The sequence below is a fragment of the Physeter macrocephalus genome, chromosome 7 (genome assembly GCF_002837175.3).
Source record: "Physeter macrocephalus isolate SW-GA chromosome 7, ASM283717v5, whole genome shotgun sequence".
NCBI classification, from domain to species: Eukaryota; Metazoa; Chordata; class Mammalia; order Artiodactyla; family Physeteridae; genus Physeter; species Physeter macrocephalus.
Window position 1 is genome coordinate 643,194 of NC_041220.1, and position 9,138 is coordinate 652,331.

Below are 9,138 nucleotides of genomic sequence, written 5' to 3' on the forward strand. Positions count from 1 at the left end.
CATCTCCCTCATGTTCAAATGAAAAAAGTGCAGCCTTACCACGTGTTTGGGTGAGATCGGCACCAAGGACGACACAAAGTTCCTCCCAGTTACACAAACTACAGCTTTTCCATTTCCCTCAATAAGCTGTTTGAATGCGAATGCAGAAAGCAGCATATTACCTTTCTTTGCAATTTCGAATATCCTCAATGAACACGCTAATCTCTGCTGTGTGCCATTTCAGGGTACTTCTGTTTTTCCTGCCTGCCAGCAGAGAAGGTAATAACTGTTTTTCAATTTCCCAAAGATTACTTTCCACCACAGACATTTTATCAGGTTTTAGAATGGCATGTATGCCAAGGCGATCTGAGCATATATTTTACTTCTTTTATTGCTTTTTGCAAATATAGAGGCTCTATTCCTTTACATGCTGACTTTAAGGAAGTTCTTTATAAGAGTTTGGGTGATTTATGCTTTATTTTGTATTCTGTTTTTATTAGAAACAGGCCAGTGGCTTCTAGTGTTTGAATTGGAATTTGGTTCACTGACAGTAAAATAGCAACCATTTATCATACACTTTCAATCCATTCTTGTTCTCTTCATTATTTGAATGTAGATTCGGTCCATAAAAATGAAAAGTAGCTTTCACACTCCAGAACGGACATTCTATTTAATGGTTGGGAGTCACTAGAGTGTAGTATTGAAGTACATACATTTGGAAGCCGGACACCTGGGTTTGAATCCCAGCTTTGACACTGTGTGACTTTGGGAAAGTTTCCTAAATTCTCCATAATTTAATTTCCTCATCTGGGGAAGATAATAGTAACCACCACCATAAATTGCAGGGTCCGTGAACGGACTTTAAATGAATGAATACTTGTAAAGTGTTCAGAATGTTTGTTATATAGTAAGCGCTATATGAGCTTTTGCTATTATTGTTATTGTTATCATTGCTATTATTATTTTAATCAGGGTAAACCCTACATGACGTTTTGCCAACCAAATGGTCTCATTGCATTATATAAATTGTATTCTGGCAATGGCAGAAATGATTCCAAAAAATAATGTGACTGGAAATAATGTCACACTTATTGTCAACGGCGATCTGCTGGAAAAACAGACAGAAAAGGTTAAGTAATCTGTATATAGTTACATAGCTCATAAATGATATTGTGTATGTACCACGTCCAGTGCAGAAACAGAGCTCTCAGTGCACCTCACACCGTTACTGACAGGTGAGGTCCAAAACATGTGGCTGATAAAAAGAAAGGTTTATGGGGAAAAAGTAGCCAGCTGGGTTAAGGCTGCAATGGCCACTGAAAATGTAGATATTTTATTCTTCGCTGTATGGAAGAGTACTACTTTATTCCAGGGCTATCTATCTGATGATAACGTATCTAAAACAACTTCTTCATTTTGAAACGAAGTAAATTCACTGTCCCGTTACATATGAATACATTTCCTAACCAAAGAAACTTGTGTGATAGTGTTTTCTTGATCAAAATATTTTACACTATCTTGCTTTCAGTTTCACTTGTTTTTCTAATTGACATGTTTCTCTTTAATACCAACGAACTGAAACCTTCTTTTTCCTATTGTATTTTCAGTGATGGCTATTCTAAAAATTAATCCTTCTGTTGTAGAGCTGATTTTTGCCCACAAATTCAGGCATCTTGAGAAACAGAATCTTGGTCCTTGAATATTCTCCAAAATGTGTGACATTATGGTATAGGTCCTTTAGATGAGGTCACATATTTTTAATTTTTTTTTTCTGAAAAGTTTATCCCCATGAAACAGTTAAGGATGATAGCTATTAGCTTGTGACCTCTTGTAGTAATGGAGGCTAAAGTGACCGACATGGAGAGATTTGAAATTTACTGACCGTGAGAGATTCCCTTGCTAAGAAGTCCCTAAGAATCCTCTCTCTTAATCTGGACTGATCATGAATGGATTTGAAAACAAATGGTCATGTTTCAACTCACTCACTAACAAGAGTTTATGACATTTATCAACCAGAAGACTATTTGGATATCTTGGAAAATAATCAGAGAAAAGCCATCATCCCTGCTATTAGGGACATCACACTGGAAGGGAGGAAAAGGCAATTAAAATAATGATTATAATAGTGTGTGAAAATTTGTATGGTAACATATGGAAGATGGTGTGGGAGAAGGTGAGGAAGTCTTCCTTGAAGATGTCCCATCTACGCTGAATTTTGAAACAGAAATAAGAATTATATACTTGAAGAAGTTTAGAAGAATATTCTTCCAGGAGGAGAGAAGAAACTGCAGGTGCAAAGAATTAGAGGCAAAAAAACTCATGACAGGTCACGGAGCTGAAAACAGTTTATGTCGGCCAGAGCGTGACCTGGGAAGCAGGGGAAGATGAGGGTCAAGCCAGAGGGGCAGGTAGGGCGTGGTCAGCTCCAGCCTGATAACCAAATCTGGCCTGAAGCCGAGATCTGTGAAGAAAACTCTACAGAAGCACAGCCACGCCTGTTTATTTACGTGTGTCCTATGGCTTTTTGTACAGCGACAGCAGAGTTGAGTAGCTCCCTCAGAGACCTTATCATCTTCAGAGCCTAAAATATTCACAGTGTGGCCACCCTTCTGCTAAGTTTTAGGCCGAATGATGTAGAACCATAGATGCCTTTCTAAACAGTTTGATTTTTACCATGAAGACAATAAGAAAAGCTCTCACGTAACTTTAAACCCAGGGGTTAGGCTGCCTTATGCAGAATGCAGGGAGAGACTGGCAAGTACAGAAGCAGGGACACCGGCTATGAAGCTCTTGGACATGAAATGTCCTGTAGGCCTAGACTTGAGGTGAAGGGCATCAGAGAATGAAAAGGAAGAGGTGGATTTGAGTGACCTTAAACTGATAATATCATCATGACATCATTGATGGGACACGTGGAATAAGAGAAGGAGTGCTGATAAGGAACAGATGTTGGGTTGGCATCCAGAATGTATCTGAACTCATTCGTTAAGATTGGGGGCTCAGGATGGGTGGATCCGAGGAAGAGCCGTGATGATGAATGCTGTCTGAAACCTGTCAAGTTGGAGGTGATTATGGAAAAATAATTGGCCAAATCGAGAAGGCATTTTCCTACCTGGGTCTAGAACTGGAGAGGAAGGTCTAGACTAGAAATAAAGATTGAGATATTAGCAGTTTGGTAGTTGAAGGTCACTGAGGAAGAGTTTGCAAGAAGATGGGTCAGGACTTAGATGACACAGTAGATGGAGTTTCAGATGTAGAAGCGATAACAGGGCAGTGTGCTGTTTTGGAATTGAAGGTGGGAGCCCATGAACAAGGAAGGGGAGGAAAGAACAGAAAACAGTCCAGGACTCAGGCTGGAGGTGAGCTCAGTCACATGGGCTGGGAGGCACCAATCAGACCATCAACCAGTAACTCACTGCCAATAAGGAGCACTGGTGGTAGAAACCGAATGGGACCTAGGAGTAAAAGTGATGAAAGGAAGGACAAGCAATAAGTAATATAATTTTGTTAACAAAGTTGGCCACAGAGAGGAGAGGAGAAAAAAGACAGTAATAGCTCAGGGAAAAATAAAAAAAGACATTTTCAAAGTTTTGTTTAGGGATCTAGAAATAGACACAGAAAACAAACCTATGGTCACCAAAGGAGAAAGGGGGAGGGATAAATTAGGAGAATGGGATTCACATACACACTACTATATATGAAATAGATAAACAGCAAGGACCTACTGTGTAGCACAGGGAATTACACTCAATATTTTGTAATAACCTGTAAGGGAAAAGAATCTGAAAAAGAATAGATATGTACATATCTATGTATGTATAACCGAATCACTGCTGTACACCTGAAACTAACACAACATTGTAAACCAACTATACTTCAATTAAAAAAGAAGAAAAAAATTCATGATATTTTATAATAAAAAAGATTTATTTCCTAAAAAGGGGAGGGATCTAGCATTTTTTATATGATGAATGAAAATAGTGAGTACCTACTCACTACTATACTACTCACTACTCACTACTACCTACTCGGTTATAAGGGAAATTACATAAGCTTGAGAGTTAATGAACCTTGGCTTGAATCTTTGCTCTGTCCGTTGCCGGCTGTGTAGACTTTACATTTTGCTAAAACATTCTGAGCTTCAGTTTTCTATTATGTAAATGCAGGCAATAATTTCTACCTCGCAGGCTGATATTTTGAGTTGAGTGAAATTATGCTGGTAAATTACCTGGTGGAATGCCTGCCACATAATGGGGAGTTCAGTAAATTATTTTGTTATTTTTGTTAATAACTGTAATAATTATTTTTATATACTCATTAGTTAATACTAATGTAGGTTACTTTTTATTGAACCAAACTCTCAGAAGACTTCAGGTATGAAGAGGTCGGGAACTCACAAATAGCACAGAACTGTAAGGACACGAAGAGATTTTACTTATTGTGACCTTGAACCATTGAGGTAGAGGGTGACTGTCTTGGTGAAGGGAAAGCAGGGTGAATATTTCTGAATGAAGTTTTCTGAAAAAGAGTGTGGCATCATCTAAAGCAAGCTTACTTCTCTTAATTTAGTTTTCATTAAAAATGTATTTCATAAAAATGTTATTTGGATAAAAAAGATGTTCTGGATTATCATAATGGAAGCACTCTTTATCTTTGGTCTGGAATATATTAATCAATTTCTCACGAGTAACAGTGTGCTTTAGAAAAATGCTTCTCAAAATCTCACAAATTTGTGAAGAAGCTCTTAGTGAGACACCGTGAGCTTCTTGATCCTTACAAGGAAAGGAGAAAATTCATTATGTGCATTTCCAGATCTATTTACAAATCATTCTTGGACCACAGAAATAGCACAGCCATGAAGTCATCATTTTAAGGAAATTCCCTACTTTGTTTCCTTTGCTTGAATGTTACATATGTTTGTTCCACAGCCCGGAGCTTATAAATTCTTATGATTCCTTATTTGGAATTATCCTTCTGAGTCAAAACCAGACCATAAATTCTGTAATGATACAGACTAAACATGAACAACATGCTTCCACCACCCTGACCAGAAGAAAAATGTTCTCTCTTGGTGTGGTCACTTCGGAGAAGATAAATATCCTAACACAAAACCAGGCAGAAACCTGAAGCTTTTCTTAGTCTTTATTCTTAAACTTTGGATTGAATTCAATGTCAAGTTGATAAATAAGAATATTTTATCTTTTATTATAGTCTTTTTATCTCTATTGTAAAATCATTTTCATTTGTAGGACTCTGTTATGATAAAGAGGACTTTTTCTTCTGTCTTCCCATCTACTCCGTAAAGAAAGCAAATATTCAAGGAAGCGATGTCATAAAAAGTGCTTGTGTGTGGTCTGGGGCCTGCTTAACGTAGAATCAAAGGGCTCTATGGGACTTTAAGAGATTGTTCAGTTCATTCCACAACCTCCAGACAAGACTTCACCTAAACTCCCACGGACAGACCAGTTTATAGTGTCTGGGTCGGGCGTTGGAATAGCTACCCTGACCAGCTGCCAGGGAGTTTATTCTCAGGTTTAAGTTTCACTAAGATACATCTCTGAACGATGAAATCTACAATCTCATGCTGGCCTCAGATGGAGGGCCTCTGGTTATTTAAAGCTTGTTCTGAATAATTTTTAATAATAAAATAAAATTAATAATTTTTAACACTCCCATCTTTGAAATATTAATCATACTGAATCCAACTGAAATGTTGGATAATCGCTTTAAATGCTTGAAATTCAGAACCCGCAAGAATGAAAAGGTGTATAAGAGTAGAGTGACCACCTAGAGGGGTGGGATAGGGAGGGAGGGAGGGAAACGCAAGAGGGAGGGGATATGGGGATATATGTATACATATAGCTGATTCACTTTGTTATACAGCAGAAACTAACACACCATTGTAAAGCAATTATACTCCAATAAAGATGTTAAAAAAAAAGATATACATCACTTCATCCTGACTACTGGATGGCCATTCCATTGGAATACTTTAAACAGGAGTCTTAGGATCCCTCCAGAAACTGTGTGTGTGTGTGTGTGTGTGTGTGTGTGTGTGTGTGTGTGTGTGCTCCCTTGGGGATGAGGAAGTGGGTGTGTGAGAAAAGACCAAAAGCAGAGTACCTAAGTGTAGGAATAATAGTCCAAAAGTATTTTTTTGTAAAATCATGATTTATGGAACTTTATGTTGAAGGGAAGAGATATTCACATTTCAGAGGCGGGATAGCTACTCTTTGCAAGCTGATGAGATAGACGCTGATAAATGGATCACAAGGAAACACAGCCATCCTTAAAAGTATGCATTTGGGGTTCACTTCCAGTGATTAGCAGGTAGAAAACTGGTTTTGCAGTTTTACTATTAAAACGTAGAGGTGTCCTCCTTAGCAGGACACAAGTCCCCTGTAGCCTACTTGTTTATGAAGTTGTGCTAAGAACCTGGCCAGGTAAGCAAAGGTGACCAAGGGGCCTCACCAGCCCCTTTGAAGTCTTACTGACTGAGATGCATTAACAGCCAAACTTCAAAGACCTATGCCTTGTCATTTTGTGATCCAGTCACCCTATTCAGCTGCAATTTATAGGCTGAGGAAGTTAAATCCAGGGTGATTTAGGGGCCCCCAATTATGTTTTGCAAATGAAATTAAAAGTTCAAAGTACCCAGCTGCCTGTAAAGTGAGTTGGCAAAGTTGGGAGAAAGCTGTGGCAATTTGCTTTGAAGTTTCTTTTGTTTGCCAGTGCATCTTAGAGACTTGAATTTAATGGGTAACTTGCTTAGTATTCTAATTTTTTTTTTTTTTTAGGGCAATACAGTCTGGGTCAAAAACAGAGTTTATATTGGACTACATTCTTTACAAAGAGCTGGATGGGATTATAATAACTTAACCCCCTAAATATAGTCACACACATACCCGCCTCTCACACACACACACATACCCATAACCCATAATATTTGAATCCTAGAGGTGAGTTGAATTTCTCAATTTTGACCACCCTGTGTGTAAGGTTTTTTTTTTTTTTTTTTTTAAGAGACTGAGATTTATTTTTTTGATTTGAATTTTATTTTATTTATTTATTTTTATACAGCAGGTTCTTATTAGTGTGTAAGCTTGTGAGATTCACTGCCATCCTAACCATCCATCACTCAGGGTTGGCTCCCCATCCTAAAAAGCTTTAGGGAAGAACGGTCAGAAGTTGCATTTTCACGAGGTTAGAAGGGACAAGAATTATAAAATCAGATTCCAGGAAATAAACAAACCAGCACAGTAAATAAAATCTAATGGGCCCCATTTGATCAAAAATGATAGAAGAAAGAGTTTCCTTTTTGTAGTAGAATTAGACTCTTAAATCTGAAAGCAATCTCAGAGTTGGAGCTTATGACAGTTTTCAAAGAGAAGGAGCACATAAATATTGGAAATGCAGGATTAAAAATGGGTCTATAAATGATGCTGATGTTTTATTTTTTGGAGGGGTGGTGGAAAAAAACCAACACTACCCTGGCTTTGCTTTTAATATAAACACTTTATAAGGCACGTGAAATGTGAGACAGACCCTAGAGGCATTGTATTAAAGCACATTAAGCAATTCTTTGTTTCACTGGGGAATGTGTGTCTTTTCCTTTGGTCCATCTGTCTGCCATGGAAGGAGGGCTTATGCTTTTCTATTGCTGCCTCTGCTTTTTTTTTTAACAACCTCAGAGTAAAATTGCTTTACCATGTTGTCTAAGTTTCTGCTGTATAACAAAGTGAATCAGCTATACATATACATATATCCCCATATCCCCTCCATCTTGTGTCTCCCTCCTGCCCTCCTTATACCACCCATCTAGATGCTCAAGAGCACTGAGCTGATCTCCCAGTGCTATGTAGCTGTTTCCCACTAGCTATCTATTTTACATTTGGTAGTGTGCATATGTCAGTGCCACTCTCTCAGTTCTTCCCAGCTTACCCTTCCCCCTCCCCATATCCTCAAGTTCATTCTCTATGTCTGCATCTTTATCCCTGTCCTGCCCCTAGGTTCATCAGTATCATTTTTTTTTCTAGATTCCATATATATGTGTTAGCATACGGTATTTGTTTTTCTCTTTCTGACTTACTTCACTCTGTATGACAGACTCTAGGTCCATCCACCTCACTACGAATAACTCAATTTCGTTCCTTTTTATGGCTGAGTAATATTCCATTGTATATATGTGCCACATCTTCGTTATCCATTCATCTGTCCTGACTATTGTAAATAGTGCTGCAATGAATATTGTGGTACATGACTCTTTCTGAATTATGGTTTTCTCAGGGTATATGCCCAGTAGTGGGATTGCTGGGTCGTATGGTAGTTCTATTTTTAGTTTTAAGGAACCTCCATACTGTTCTCCATAGTAGCTGTATCAGTTTACATTCCCACCAACAGTGCAAGAGGGCTCCGTTTTCTACACACACTCTCCAGCATTTATTTTTTGTAGATTTTTTGATGATGGTCATTCTGACTGGTGTGAGGTGATTCCTCATTGTAGTTTTGATTTGCATTTCTCTAATGATTAGTGATGCTCTGAGCATCCTTTCAGGTGTTTGTTGGCAATCTGTATATCTTCTTTGGAAATGTGCAGAAGCTTTTAAGTTTCATTAGGTCCCTTTTGTTTATTTTTGTTTTTATTTCCATTTCTCTAGGAGGGGGGTCATAAAGGATCTTGCTGTGATTTATGTCATAGAGTGTTCTGCCTGTGTTTTCCTCTAAGAGTTTTATAGTGTCTGGCCTTACATTTAGGTATTTAATCCATTTGGAGTGCACTTTTGTGTATGGTGTTAAGGAGTGTTCTAATTTCTTTCTTTTACATATAGCTGTCCAGTTTTCCCAGCACCACTTATTGAAGACGGTGTCTTCTCTCCATTGTATATTCTTGCCTCCTTTATCAAAAATAAGGTGACCATATGTGTGTGGGCTTATCTCTGGGCTTTCTATCCTGTTCCACTGCTCTATATTTCATTTATGTGCTAGTACCATACTGTTTTGATGACTAGCTTTGTAATGTAGTCTGAAGTCTGGGAGCCTATTTCCTCCAACTCTGTTTCATCAGTGTCTTATTGTTTTCTGCATACAGGTCTTTTGTCTGCTTAGGTAGTTTTATTCCTAGATATTTTACTCTTTTTGTTGCAATGGTAAATGGGAGTA